The sequence below is a fragment of the Plectrocnemia conspersa genome, unplaced genomic scaffold, assembly GCF_051122295.1.
Source record: "Plectrocnemia conspersa isolate PC_06_02 unplaced genomic scaffold, ASM5112229v1 ptg000001l, whole genome shotgun sequence".
Lineage (NCBI taxonomy): Eukaryota > Metazoa > Arthropoda > Insecta > Trichoptera > Polycentropodidae > Plectrocnemia > Plectrocnemia conspersa.
In genome coordinates this window covers 767792-782908 of record NW_028277165.1, presented here as the reverse complement: position 1 = coordinate 782908, position 15117 = coordinate 767792, and the positions used below count along the sequence as shown (strand labels likewise).

Sequence of the window (15117 nt, the reverse complement as noted above, 5' to 3'; positions counted from 1 at the left end):
TTCAATATTACATCTAACATCAGACAATAAATACAAATGGCATCATCTTTATATGGACGATTTTTATAACAGTGTTGAAATAGCAAAAAAAAATATATATGAAAAAAAATAGAATCTGTGGTATCATAAGGAAGAATCGGGTTTTACCAGAATATCTGAAAAATGCAAAATTACGAATATTTGAAACCAAATATAAACGATATGGGGTAATATTGTTGCAATTGCGAAAAACGGTAAAAAATCGAGACACTTTAAACTTTCATTATATAACTAGTTATTGTGAAAAGTGATTTACACGTGAAAGACGATGTAAATTATCTGTGTATATGCCTGGAAAATTTCACATTACGATGGAGTGAATTACAACGGTTAGTGAATATTTTATTGCAAATGAATTATATATCAGTAAACTCGTATTAGTAAAAATGTCACAATAAAAAAGAAAAGTTTGCTTGAAAAAAGTTTTTACAAATTTAAAAAAGTTTGAGAACCGCTGGTTAACTATATTTAAATTATTTTTATTAAAATTTCTAGGTTATTCGTTTTTATAATTTTAAAATCAAGATAATCATTTTAAAAATCTAATAATAAGGAAAAGTAATATTATTTTTTTATTTCCGGCGAACCACATGTTGAGAGCCATCTAATAATAACTTGAATTGATGCATTGATACATTTATAACGAAATATTCGGACCGTATCAAAAGATACATAAATTTAAATAAAAAAGGTAAAATTCGCGAAGTTTTGCGAAAAAGTGCCGGTATTTAGCATAAGTCTGGTAGTGAAACTGCCGGTCGGTAAAGTGTTAAGTGGTGCAAATCTTGGATTGAATAAAATTATATAAATGTAGTATAATTGGGCCTTCTGAGTTGGTGCTTTCAGTGTCCTTAACCGTTTGAATGCCAAAGGATGCCATGAACGATGACACGAATGCCGAAAGGACGCGGGTGTCCGCTCCTAGTTTTGTCGCAAATCAATAATATATTCTATTAATTATTTTTTTTCAAAATAGAGACATCTATTGAGAATTAAGAAAAATATATTGTGGTTCAAAATTACATTAAATATATAATTTATTTGAGTGTGTTTATATATGTTATATGGTATTAAGGCTTGCATAACAGTTTTAAAAATAACAAAAAAAAATCGTTAGCATATGTCAATATGCAAATTATTCTGAAATGGAGACTTATGTAATATTATGTTAGTAAAGGTTTTGAAAAATATGCGGTATGTATTACTAACCATATAAAAATATTGCGTCATGAACAAGGTTAACAAGTCCGCATATCATAAAAAATATATGCACTTAAATTTGTGGTACATTGAATTTTTTGAAACGCAATCGCGTACGGCTAAAAGTCCCGCTGACATAGTTAGATAACGCTCAGTGTTGTTTTTAAAGGCACCAAAATCCATATGACCGAGAAAGTTCTTAACAAAGATGCTATGTCTAAAAAGGGTTTATGATTAATCATACATTTCCAAGAGGGCTGTGAAGACTTGAAAAATATAAAGTATCTAACTTTAGGTATGAAATGTGTAGCAGCCAAGTTTATTTGAAAATGATAATAAATTTTTGATGATCTAGAAATGCTTCAACGCGTTATAACAGGTGACGATTCATAAATGTATGTTTATGATATTTAAATGAAAGTTATGAGCGCTCAAAAGCGCTGAAAAGAACCAATATAAAAAGCACGTCAAGTTCAATTGAATATTTTGTGATCGTAAAGGATTCTATATATGTATATAGTTATTATATCTTAGTGGCAAAATATTGCAGAGTAATCAACTATTACAAACAGTAGTATTGTTTTTCAGTGTTTACATTGCACTGCAAACAGTGTTCAGTGTTCCTATTATACTTAAGTACCTACACCTTTATCTTAATCTAATGTGCACAACCATTAATTAGATGCTGTTTTCGACATTTATTTACAAGCGATATTATAATAGGAATGATAAATATATTGAGCTGTTTTTTATGTGTCATAGTTCACTTGGTTTTGGTGGTAGTATCTGGCTACGTTCCAGTTGGATCCGTTGTGGCTCTGCTGATGGTACTCGTGCTGCTGACTCTGCTGCTCCAAAGTCAAGTGCACTCCGCTTGCTGGATGACTTGCATGAGCTCCTACACCCAAGTACTGCTGCAGAGACAAGTGCGCTCCGTGGTAGTTGAGATGATGAGCACCGTTATATAGAGAACTGAACACATCATAGTTTTGATGACCGTAAGCCTGCGGAGTAGGCGCTTTGGATATGTCTATGGGAGATAACTGGTTTTGAGGGTACTGTGAAGACTTCAGGCACAAATCTTCGGGGTTGTCCGGTGAAGTCTTAGTGTTTTGAGCTTGTGCTTTCGATGGATGCAGAGATGATAACACTTCTGTGGTGGGATGATGAGGTCCATAAGCCATATTGAAGAGTGCATCAGGATCACAGACGAATTTATAGACATAGCGCTCACCTAAAATTATACAACATTAAATTGGATCGATGAAGAATTGAGCTTCAAGATATTCACCTGCTACTTTCTGCATTATTCCTTTTTCGTAGTAGTAACGCAGAGAGCGGCTGAGCTTATCGTAGTTCATAGCTGGCCTATTCTTCTGCATGCCCCATCTTCTCGCCACCTAAAACAAGCATTGGAGCGATTTGTTAACATTCTACCCAAATCTTTGTTAAGATATAGTACCTCTTCAGGTTCCAAAAGCTTGAATTCTAGTCCTCTACCAGTCCATGCTATACATCCAGCTGCTACAGCAGGTTCATCCAAGAGTGCGACTAAGAATTGCCACAATTGTAAAGATCCACGCCTAGCACCAGCTGCAACAAGAAAAAATAAGTTCATGCTGCATATCTTCGTCTCTTGTGTTATATATATATTATATATAAGCCGTTGCTACCAAAACAAACTATAGATTTCACTAAGTGCTGCACACAAATGACTGAGCAATGCGAATTATAATGAGTCGTTCAAATTAAAAAAAAAAGATGTACTAGAAACCTTCAGTAATGAGAAAGATCATAGGCGAGAAGCGTCTGGTCCGTGAATTGACAGACGCAAACCTAAAAAACAGTTGCGAGTAAAAACATCATCAACAACACAGCTAAAATCATCGTCTTACCAAAGAGAAGCAGTTTTAGAAATCAAGTTTGGCATGATCAAAAATAGTAGACTTATTTTAAATTGGTCACTTTGTATGGCCCGCGAATGATGTTATAAATATATAAATGGCTCTTGGCAGAAAATAAGTTCTTCACCTCTGGGATAGACGGATAATGAACAAGTAACGCAGAGAACGCGCCACAATGACTCCCAGAGAACCTACGGCACTGTACCTACGCCCCCCCCCAGAGAATCGATGTGACTATAGTGCTCTTCAGATACCTACTCTCTCCAGTGGTTGCGTAATAAATATAGCTTTTTATATATAGTGTTATATATATATATATATATATATATATATATATATATATATATATATATATATATATATATATATATATATATAGTATATTTAACACTAGAAAACCTAACACTACAGAGTGGCAAAAAGAGATATACTTGTTGCTGTTGTGGATACAAGATCTGGTCTGGGCTGCGCTGAAGAATCGCATCTAGTGCTGGAACTCACCACCACATCTTGTCTGCTACTGTTGGTTCCTGATTAAAAACGTACTTTAAGCATGTATCATAAAAACATATTGGAGTTAAAATTAAAATTACCTGCTTTATCTACCCATCCTGCTTTTTGGACTGGTGCTTCTTCAGAATAAGGTCTTCCGGTATCCGTGCTGGACACTATGCAAGAATTACCAGGGCTAGCTAAAGTGTTCGATCTGGTCAGTTGCTCTTGTTTTGGACTTTCGTGATTAGCGGAGGGAAGCGTAGTGTGATTTCCATAAACCATGTCATTTCTGGAACTACTGGTGCTAACCATAAGAGCATTGTCTCTAGAACTCCCTATTTTATTCAACGTTTCGCTTCTTCTCTCGTCTTCTCTGTCTCTGTTTAGATTCACGTCGCTCACTAAGGTTTGATATTCTGAGTAGCTGTTCTTCGGAAACAACGGTGGTTGGTGGAATGTGGTGTCTGATGAATCTCTAGCAGTGTTATAGTGGCAAGATAGATCTTTTTCGTATCTCTGGCGACTCGTTTCTTCGTTAGATTCCATACTGTGACTGTTCAACAGTGACACATAGCTGCAATGCCTTCCGAATATGTCGCTTTGATACGAATAGTCTCTGTTCGAGTTTTCCATATATCGATTGTAGAAGTTCTGATTCTTTTGCTGCTCGTGGGGCATCAGCAGCTGTTGATAGTTGGGATCTTTGCAAGATGAATACGATTGGCCTGCATAAGTGAAGGTGTTGAACGATGCGGGGTCTTGGCTTCTGTTTCCTGCGTTGTAATCGCTGTTTTGAGGCATGCAGCAATCTGGATTTGTCGCATAAGGGCCTTTGCTCAGATTCTCTTCGATCCTTTGTGGGAAATCCGGTGCGTTGTTCCAAGGAGATCGATGCAGCGATCGCTCTGAGGATTCTTCTGGAATGTGATATTGTTATTATAAAAAGCGGAATGTTAACATCCCAAATGTTTACTCGAGAATTGAGTCAATATAATTATATTAGTTTCGGAGCGGTTTGTTTGTACTTCGCTCCCTTTATTCATCCAGCGCATGTATGACCGCACGCTCCGTCGAAAATGACCCTTTCCAAGGATTAATTTACTGTTTAATTAAATTTTTGGTAAAAACAATATTTTTTATTTATTTCAGGATTATTTACAATAATAATATAAGCTAATAAAATTTACAAAAGTCTTGCTTAATATAAAATAAAATGCAATATCATATTTTGATTTACTAATTAAAAAATAATCCGAAATAAATTTCCTTCAGTTTCAATAGTAATTATCTTATTTTATGTTTCAAATTTTTGCGTGATTTTATACTTGAAAAAATAATTTACTGTGACTTAAACAATGCAACGCCCCCGCTAGGTGCGCCGGAGCTGCGTTGATTTCTACAATATACATACACCAGTATTATCTTGAAAATATTATTTTTAGCTTATAAGAGAAAATTAAAAATAAAATTAAAGTAATAACAGTAATAAAATAATTTAATGAAAAATACTAAAACTATTTTGCTTTTTTCAAAAAAGTGAGGTAATATGCAAACGATTAGAACGCCTTCAATATTTTCGATAATCAGTTAAAGAAGGTAGGTGTTTTATGTTACAATACTAAGAACTTACTACGCCAATGGCGTCAATTTTACTAAGCAAATGTGTGACTTTTTATATTTTCGCGAATGAGTATAATTTTGTGTCAGCCTATATGACGTCGTAAAAGCGCTTAATTGCATTTAAGCCTTCTCCTAATTGGTATTGGATATCTTTTTTCGATTTTAAGTGGTGGTATATCTGACTTTTAAGCTTACGCGACTATTTCGTGGTTTAGTAATTATAAATTAATTACATTTAAAAAAAAAGATCGCAGATTAGACAGGATAACAAGCTTATCCGGGATATTTACAAGATCAATTTTTAAAATAAAGTTCATGACGATATCGATAAAATTACGACAGTTATTTTGTTCTTAAAAAACAATATATTTTTTAAATTAATTTTAACTTCTATTTTAAAAAAAATTTACTTCTTTAATGTCAAAGACTTTTTAACGGAGCTATGATTTTTTCGAGATATTTACAATAACTATTTATAGAGCAAGTTTTATCTCCATATGATTAGTATACAGCTGTTATCTTGTACCCAAATTTATATCCCACGTAAATTACTTTTTTATATTAATTTGTGGGGATCACACAGATTAGCCCTAGCTTGTGAGGGATCCTATTCTTGAAACTCTGTGACAAAAATAACCATTAATCAATAAGGATAAATTAAACAAAGCAAACTAAAGGGTTCCCCCTAAATAACACGCAAGGAATAAATATTTGAATGGAAAAAATATATCAGCGGAGAGCACCGCAAGGCCACAATATTCCCGTTACACAATTCAACCTCGGAGATATTCGTCAAGCAAATGTCACACAAATGTTTTAAATAATGTTATATAAAATACTTAATAAAAATATTGAAAATTGCTCTCGGTGGATCTGTAAGAGTTAAATAAAAAAAAATCTTATATGAATGTAATATATATGTACATACATATATATATATTTAATCCATTAATAAATAACAATTATTAGCACCAAATTAGTTTGAAATATTTTTAATATTTTGATACTTTGCTACCTTTATTAATTCACGTCCATTTACATAAATAACGCGTTTGATTTTTCAAAACAGAATTTATTTCGGTGAATGAAATGGTGCGCATTACAGATTTACATTATTAAGCACGCGCCGGGATTTCGCACATCCCTCGGGGCGCTCCCGAATTAGGGATGGAAAATGTATCTATTTATATTATTTAGTATTTTTAATCGAACGCATAAACTATAATAAATCGATTAATGCAATATTTGCGTTGTATATTTTTTTACATATTAATTATTTAATGGTGGTTTTTGCGGTGTATATACAAATGTAAATGAAAATAAAAGGTTTTTCGAGTTTATTAATTGTTGAAAGCGAATAAAGTTTGGCCAGAATTTAATTTGTAATTCAGCGCGGCGATGCACAGCCCTTGCCATAAAACAAAAGCTGTATCGGAAGTTGCATTACAGAGTTGTTGTTTAAACATTCATGCGGAGTTCCAGTAGGGTGGGCGCAGCGACCGCGAGGGCTGAGCCCCTCAAACAAAACGCCATTAATTAATAACGCCAACTCATTAACCTTAGCTCGCCAGAGATCTTAGCTTTAAACCTATTAAATCGACTATGCGAGAGTGATATATACTAATACATTTTAATAATAAATTTACTATTCTTTTAACCATTTACAATTGCTATAGTAAATATAGAAAATAATACGTCCTTCAAATTTGCGATTAATTTGCATATTATAGATCTTTCTTCAGACTATTTAGAATCCACAAAAACACTTTCTGCATTATAAAGTTATAATATTTTATACCATTAACCCTTTCACCGCGGCTGATATTTTTGGGCGCTATTTAAAAATTTGTTAATATGTGGGGGGAGTTTTAAAAATATTATGGTTCAATAAATTCAAGTGATTTACAGTCTTAAATTATACTTAATAATCATATTATTAGGCTCAAAAGGTTATGACACTTTTAAGTGCCCAATGAGTACTGGCGATTTTCTTGATGACTTCTATAGAAGCCATCCGCGGTGAAAGGGTTAGAATTATCGAATTGACATAATCTTTAGTAAGGGGTTTTACGTTCTAGTACTGACACGTACCCAAAATGGGATATAAAGTAAAACTTGCGTTCAATTCATTGTTCTATCTTTATATATTACAATAAATATCAATTTACTAGATATTATCAATGATTAACAAATGGTTGAAATTACAAGAATTATGAACTCCCTAATCCATAGGTATATAAATTTTATAAATATAAGTCACTTGTGTATGAATGAGAAGAAGCATTATCAAATAAAAATACCGCTTTATTTGTTAACTCTTTACTTCTTTCTTTAGAATTGTCTGGTCCGACTGATTTTGGTAATCGAAATTTGCTAAAGGTTTCTTGCCACTAGATAATATTATTTTCTGAAGTTTTTGGAGCGCGAGATTATGAGCACAAAGCGCGAAAATATCTTCGACGAACCCAGATTAAAAAAATCAGTCGGACCAGATATAATAGCAAAGGCTGCAAAAATTAGGTAAATTTCTAGCTATAAAAGAATGTGTATATTTGATTATATTAGAATAGAATACTTTTGACCTCTTTAGTGTTTTTTTATGATTTTTTTATCGGAGCTACAATTTTTTTTTCAATGTCTTAAAAAGTCGCCATTTGATAAACAAACTCAGATAATAGCTTTAAAAATTCAGATGCAGAGTTGATCTTTTTGAGTTGACAAATTCAATACAATGAATTGTTAATTCTAAACAACGTTTTAACAAATGTAAAATTAAGATATAAATAATAATTTTGAGTATGAGATGACATTTTTTAATTATTTATATATCGTATGCTACTTCTCAAGGAAATACATAGATTTTGCTCTTATAATTGGGCACAGATTCATTAACGAAAATATTTCGATCTGAAATATATTTTCGTCTAAAATTATGTCAGGTTATATTGATTGTTTCAGGAATAGTTTGTGGGAAGATTATTTTTAAATGTAACACAAAATTATATAAAGCTTTATAATAAACTAGTCTAATATGTTAGGCAATCTTTTGGTTGATTTCAATATAAATTGATCAATGCTCAATATCCCCAAGTAAACGCAAAGATTTACAGTAATTTTCGTTCGTTAGTTTCTTATCTTGTTTAAAATATTGGCTATTAAAAAAATCGTAGATCTGTTAAAAAAAGTTCTAGAGGAAAAAAATAATTCCATATAGGAAATATAATACATGTAAAATAAAATAGGACTTTTTTTCATAAATAGGACTTTGTGAATATTTTATTTAATTTCATTATTCACCCTCTTTTTCTATTTAATTTTAAAATGGCGTCTATTAAAAAAAAAACTAAATGAAAAATAGATATTTTCAGAAATTTTCATTAGATATTTAAATAAGCATTCAAGTTAAAAATGTTTTTAAGTTTATGTATGTATGTATGTATAATATATACATACATATAAAAACTAAATAATAATTATTGTAGTTTTAATCAGCCATCCAAATCTGCATCTAATTTAAAATAATTTAAATAATCATAACTCAAAAAAAATAAAATAAGGCTAAACTGTTGTATTTAAGATATTTTAATATAAGTAAAATAAAGGTTCGTTTCTTTTTGTTTTATGTATATATGTAAAATATAAGTAAATGGGATATAACTATTTTTAAAGACACGATAACTGCTGTAGTTCTTCAAGTCCAAAATCCACGTCAAAAGCAATAAAATACCGAGCGTTCCCACTGCGATGGTGACGGCACGATTTTATTGCTTTTGACGTGGATTTTTGACTTCTGAGAAGGGATTTTGGTATGGCTATAGGGCAAAATTCGGTTTAGATGTGCTTTATTCGAGTCTCACTCGTAATATTGTTATAAAAAGTCTTAATATATAAACGTTTGATAATCATGCGCTTGGCACGATTTTATTGCTTTTGACCTGGACTGGAAATTCACTATATGGCAACACTGAGCAGCAAAGAAACTACGACTAATTATCAGGTAGATATTTTTAATAGTTTTTAATGCCTAATTAAAATATTTCGCATAAAATATGTCGCAACGGTGGCTAATTTTTTATTTGTAGTATAGAAAGGGCTAACTCGTACTTATTATTATTTATTCAAAAAATTATATTACGATGTTAAAAAATATATAAAACGCTATTTTTGTCATGAGGCGTTCCAAGGGCATGGGTTCACTCTTGGCGGCTCTGCAGTTATGTATTAGACAATAGCAAAGAGTCTGGTTCCGCCCATAATCATCGACGTTGGACTTTTTAAGCCAAAACACTGCCATACAGAATCCCTTTCTTGGCATATTTAGTGAGTTACGCTAATAAATGCGTCTAGATATTAAAATAAAATACAATTACGTCACTGATGACATTATTATATAAACACAAGTAGAGCGGAAGTCGACAAATAGACTTTCTGGCATTATTGGGGCAAATAACAGCAAATGAAATTTGGAAGCGAGTCCATTTCCGCCGCTGAAAATGAAAAATTTCCATCGGGGCCGACGCTATGATTTATGAATTGAATTTATATGCATGCTGGTAAAATAAAAATACACATACACAGGTATTATATTATTCGAACGGTAAAAACGATTCGATTTCTGAAAAGTTGCAAGCGATCCTCGTGCAAGTCATCTCCAATTATACTAATGGTTCGTACGGGAATTAAACCGTCACAAAACGACCACTTGGCGTTAAATTGCAAAGTAAACGTTGTGGAAATATTATTAATTAATGCTTCCAATTAAAGTATAGTGTCGAATTGAAACATGTTTTCAAAGTACTGAATTTTTTGCTAGTAAACAGATGTTTGTTAAATTTTATACGCACTTCGGATATACATATATGATTTTTACCCCCGATTATTATTCAAGGTGCGTTAAAAGTGATTGACAGGGGGTGAGGGTTACTTGTTATTCACGGGGCGAGGGTCTTACGAAAATTTGCTGTGATTGTTGATCGAAAGCATCCGCTGACTGCTAAAGCAAACCCGCGTAGGTATAAGAATAAAAATGTGGCTTACCACATTCATTTTCCTTCTCTGCGGGTTCTTTTTTTATGGTCGCCGCTTCTGCGATGGGAGATGTATCTTGACTTCTGTGGGAAGATCGCATTAGTTCTACCAGTATACAAGTTGATTAATTAGTATTATTTTTTTTACCTTGACCAAGGAGTTGTTGGGCCTCGTTCGGCACAGTGCCCCGACATCTCCGCATCGCACTTCACATTTTGAGAACCGCCGCCTCTTCCGAATGTTCGTTTCCGGTTCTCCGACTGTTCAGCGTCTTGCGGCGCATTTCATACTAGACAAAAGCTCTGTAATAAGCATCGAAAAATGAAATAAAAATCTTGAAGATACTAGGTACTTTGTTGGCTCTCGCTCTTCGCAGATCCATTAAACAAACATACCTCGGGGCACGTTTTTTAATAAAATCAATTTTTTTAATAAAAAATCGGGACATATTGACTTTGTGTACGAGATTCGCTGGATTAATCGCGCGTAGTGCAAACACAAACTTTGTTTTCTTTCATCGTCAACGATAATATCAGGTTGTCTTATAAAATATTTTCACCGTGGTACCTATTATTAATATTGTGTAAAAAGACTGCGACTTAATCTATAATCTATCCATATGGGACATTAAACAATTTTTTTGTCCGTTTAGTGGCAGGTGGGTGTATCTTGCACTAAAATGTCTATGATACTCAATTTAACAGTTGCGAAAGTTCATCTGTTCAAACCGAAACCTAACCTACATGAATTAAAAAAAACTTTAGATGTCAATTAACATGTTTAGTATATTTTATGAAGTAATAGGATAAGATTATGAATAAAAAACTCATTTCTTAATTCATTGAGAACAGCGCCGCGCACGGATTTTATATGTATTTTTTTGAACACGGCCAGAGGGTTAATGAAATACTATGCACTCTCCAGGAAAAAGCTGAAATGACGTCACTGATTCTAAACCAGAAATTCTCTGGTTGTTCCTCAAAGAAAATTTAAAAACAGTCTCGAATCAATCTTGAAAATATTTTCACTGGTGAGTATATATTTTTTCAAGTAAAAATATAATTTATCTGGCAGGTGTCACTAAAATTATATGATATAAGCTTTTCCATACGTATATGCATTTACATACTGTATTATAATTATTTATTTACATGCGATGTATGTAAATGTGTATTTTTCAGTGATATTATATTTTCACTAGTGAAGTTCAAATACATTTTCACTTATTATATTTTTCATTAATTATAGTTTTAAAATTTTAATTGGGTCAAGTCCAAAATACATTTCTAAAAGTAAATAAGCGGAAAAATAAGTACAGATAGAAATCGCATCTCGTATATTGCCCCATAGTTGGTCTGCACTTCAATATTACACTATATTTTAATACTGTAAAAACTATCCTTACCGATATTACTACGGACTTCTAATATGAGATCAAAGTGTATTCAAACCGAATTTTAGTCAATAAGAGGGCGCAAAAACTTCAATATTACACTGTTTTAAAAGTAAGATAGCTATTTTACCGACATTATAACGGACTTCTGATATAAGAGTATTGGTCAAAGTGTATTCAAACCGAATTTTGGTCAATAAGAGGACGCAAAAACAATTATCACTTCTCAGTAGTTAAAAATTCACGTCAAAAGCAATAAAATCGTGTCGGAAACATATAGATTTATATATATATAAAATTATATATTTCTTTCTTTTTAATTTAAACAAAAAACAATTTTTTAGAAAAAATATTTCATTTTTATTTTTCATATAAAACTATTATTTAACGGAATTACGATTTTTTAATAGCAACTATTTTTAAACTATATGGCTGATTAAGCTATTAATAATCAAATGCGATATATTTCAAGGCTTATTTAAAAAAAAAGTTTTATAGCGATATAGTTAAGATATAAAAATTACTTAGTAATTTTTATTTTATTATCATTTTTTTTATAAAACTTTTTCTCTAGGACGATTTTATTGGTGCAAGATGATTTATTTAAGCTTATTAATAATCAGCATTTTCGATCAAGATATAAATTGATAGGTTTTTGAATTATGTATTGTTTTTGACCATCGTGACGCACTGGGATAACCTGTTAGGTCGCGAAAGTATTAATTTAATTTAAAATAAATAAATAGAGTTAGGTAGCAAAATATTTTTGGAATAAAAAAATGCTTTATTTCTGGATTATTATTATTATATTTCTGAAAATTAATATTTATTATTCAATTAAATAAAGTATTACTACGAAATAATTCAATTCAAGATTATTTAAATTCGGACTACTGTTGTGAAAAAAGTATAGATTTCAATGCTGTTTAGTTTCTAAGAGCTAAATTTAGATCTTCTATTAAATATAGAAAATAGAAAATGTTTTCTCAATATTACTATAAAAGATAAAGCACGTTCTCTTCTACCTTCCTAGCTAATAATAAGGAAAAAGGGACATTTCTTTTGTAACGGAACGAATGCGTGTGTCGAACATCCCGTTTGACGATATCCCGTCGCGAAACTTCTCCACAAATTTTGATCAAAGGTGAATGGCGGCGACAAGATGCTAAATTAGGAAAGGCTTCCACCGCGATAAGGTCAACGATGATACATTCTAACATTCTCCGATCGATAACCGACTTGTTTTCAAGGTTCCAACTACCTAACTAAGTCTCGAAAAGAGGGGAAGAAAGCAAATTCGATTTCTGGATGCTTCGGTCTCCCGTCGAGACTCCCCCTTTTCTTTAGAGAGTTTTGCCAGAATTTTCCGAATCAGTGTCATATTGAAGTATGTTTTATTTCAGCGTGTTATGTTTATTGGTTGAAAAAAGCGATTATTGATACCGAAAGCAGATTATAAAGTCGGCCGAGGGAGGAAATAGAGCTCTCCTGCGGGGGAAGTTGACAGGAAACGGAAACGGCTTGAGGAAACGCCAATCTGCGCCACAATCCGCGTACCTGTGGCTTATTTCTTGCGACTCTAGGAAGTGCAAATTTTGTAATTGAATGCTAAAATGTATAACTGAGATGATTGCGTTTTAAAAATGTAGTTATAACTAATATACAATAAAAATAGCCATTAATATATTTTTGTAATATATCCAATAGCTCAAAAATGTATTATTTTAGAAAATTTCTTGAATATTTATTTTAACAAATTTACAAGATTTTAAAAATATTGTTCTTATTATTTTATTTAAGTAAATTCATTAAATTCCTACGTTTGAAAATTTTTCTTTGCTCGGCTTATTACACTTTAATTTTTTAATAAATAAATATGTGTTTTCTTAAGCTAAATTGTAGTGTGTGTAAAATAAATTCTCGAAATTTCTCGCTTTACAGCAAAAATAAGCGCATACTTAATTTATAATTAATATGTTTTATCAAAATTAAAATGAAGAAAGAGACGGTAATATTTTATTACAACCCTATAATTTATCTAGCAAGTCAAGACACTTATAAACAATCAATATTTATTTATTTATTGTAAATTTTCAATCGTAACACGACCGGCGCAACGAAATAAACACAATCAACAACTACTAAATTAGTAGTGAGACACTAGAATTTAATCAAAATCTGAAAAACAGTGACATCTATTTTATTAATTAACTATTATTACATCAATCACTGGTTCGTTTTTATTTTAATTATTCATCTGTGAGATTAGGAAATATAAAAAAACATAATCTGTGAGATATTAGAATCTACTGGTTTTTATTTTAATAATTAAAAACCACAAGACAAGGACAATGTCTATAGAGATTTTCTTATTAACCAAACCGATACCTCTATCAAAATTCACAATCAAACATTTATATATAAAAATATCAAAGCAATAACACGTTAACTGATATTTTATCGAAAATGATCTATATATAATCTTCAGATATATGTTAGTAAACATTGCTAGAAATTTAATGTATAACATCACTATAGATTTGATTTTGGGTTATCCAAATCACATTATGATAACTTATAGTATCATTAGCTGGTTTTACGATATCTTAGATTGCAATTAAGTTAAATGCTTCCTTAAAAATAAATATTAAAACTGCACATTATACGATAAAATCATTCTAAGAAAAAATCACTATGCATTCAATAATATAAAAAAATTACACCCACATAGCAACGAGTAATCGATTGTTGGTTAATGCAAGTGGCAGACGAGTCCCAGCGGGAGGTCCCTGGATCGATCCCGACGTACCGGCAAAACCAATTTTGGCAACCAAAATTCATAAAGAAGTCACCGATAAGTTTGTATCTATGAGCCCCCGTCGTCAGCTTTTCAATGCCTTTTCGATCCGCTCTCACAATATGACAATTTTACATCGGCCTTTGATGTATGTACACAGCTCCCCCCACTAATTCTAATTATTTCTTCAGAGTGAATTTAACGTTTAATCGAATCGACCCCCGGCACACTAGTATTTTTGCAATTCGATCCCCGACGAGACGACCCTAATGAGCACTCGGCTTGATTGCCAGTGTCGGTGACCACCCGCCGGACAAACCATTATCGCGTCGTCACCTTCCCTTGCACTCCTAATTGGGGATGACCTTGATCGGACATTTTTTTTAGGTAAGGTGGGTCGGTAAACTATGGTTTTATTTTTCCATACCTTTCTTGCTTAGATTTATTTACGATGCTTTTTAAGCTCTCAAGACACTTATGTTAGTAGTATAAGGAAGTCTGCACCATGAAACACACCCTTATATTAAAACATATTTAGCATTGTCTAAGTTCATTAAAATCAGTTATTTCTGAGTGTTGCAATCAACGATTATTTTTTGATACATTTTAAAAATAAACATGGTTGACCTTTGTGGTCAAAC

General features: G+C 31.9%; 1 protein-coding gene across 1 annotated transcript in view; it reads left to right on the top strand.

Moving 5' to 3' along the window:
* Positions 1-15117, top strand: part of agt (O-6-alkylguanine-DNA alkyltransferase) — a 595014-nt gene that overhangs the window by 20229 nt on the left and 559668 nt on the right. The window lies entirely within an intron of this gene.